Source organism: Brassica oleracea, chromosome C1 (assembly GCF_000695525.1).
Source record: "Brassica oleracea var. oleracea cultivar TO1000 chromosome C1, BOL, whole genome shotgun sequence".
Lineage (NCBI taxonomy): Eukaryota > Viridiplantae > Streptophyta > Magnoliopsida > Brassicales > Brassicaceae > Brassica > Brassica oleracea.
Window position 1 is genome coordinate 30,104,704 of NC_027748.1, and position 1,123 is coordinate 30,105,826.

The following is a 1,123-nucleotide window of genomic DNA, read 5'->3' on the forward strand; positions in this document are numbered from 1 at the left end:
TAACACATAAATATTCAGTCTCTAAACTCTCTATTTACAACACGTTATCAGCACGATAGACTCCAAAACCCTGAGACAAAACCTAACCTAAAATCCGTCACACATAAACCCTAAATCAGGCACAACTTAAAAACAATATATCTCTCAAACCCCGAGGAACCAGACAACGAGCCACATATCATCTTAAAGCTCTTGACGAGACGAATCCATCAGCGCAAAGCGTTCGTCGATCTGATCTCAGACGCGCCCACACTTGTAGAAACAATACGCAGTGCCGTCTTGATCTTTTGGAACCCTAATCCCGAAGAACCCTAAATTGTTCTTGCTTGCGTTCCGGCTTACAAACTCCGATCAAGCTCAACTCCGATCAAGCTCAGCTTCAGACGGTCCCTGTCTGTGATCAACGTCCTCAGCCTCAGCTCAGCTTGCGTCCAGCTCAGACCAAATCCCCGCCCAGACGCAACCGTCCGCGAGAAGAAACAAGCTCGCGATAGCTCTCGGCAACGCGACCCCGACCACACGCGTCCGTCTCAGCCTCAGCGACCCCGACTGCAAGCGTCTGTCTCGACTCGAGACCCGATAGGAAGAAGACAGCTCGCGTCCGTGTCGCAGCTCGCGTCCGAGGTTCATCCGTTCATCCTGGAGGTCCGGTTTCTACAATCTGCAAAACAAAGGTAATCCTATTTCTGAGAACATGAATCGAACCTGGTTGTTTTGTAAAGATTGAAACCCTAAAAGATAATCTCTAAAACTAAAAGCCATCGGTTAAATCGATCAATCCCCTATGAGTAAATCGAAGCTCTATAAGTTCGATCTAAACCTAAGAACGAGATTGATCTATTGATCCATTAAAATCAGAACCTTAAAGGTTTTTGAATCTCAAATCAAATCCCCTTGATCAAAGATCAAAGTTTTCGAAATCCCCTAAAACCCTAATTTTGGAAAATTGCTTTTTAATTTTGATTTGAAACTTGAGTATTTGATTGATCGCCTAGAGCTATGATTATGATTGTTTTAAAACTTGAATCTGAATCTTGTTTAAACTGAAGCCCTAATCTCGAATTTTAAAATTCCTAATGGCCTTGAAACCCTTAATCTTGATTGATATTTCTAAAGGCCTTGA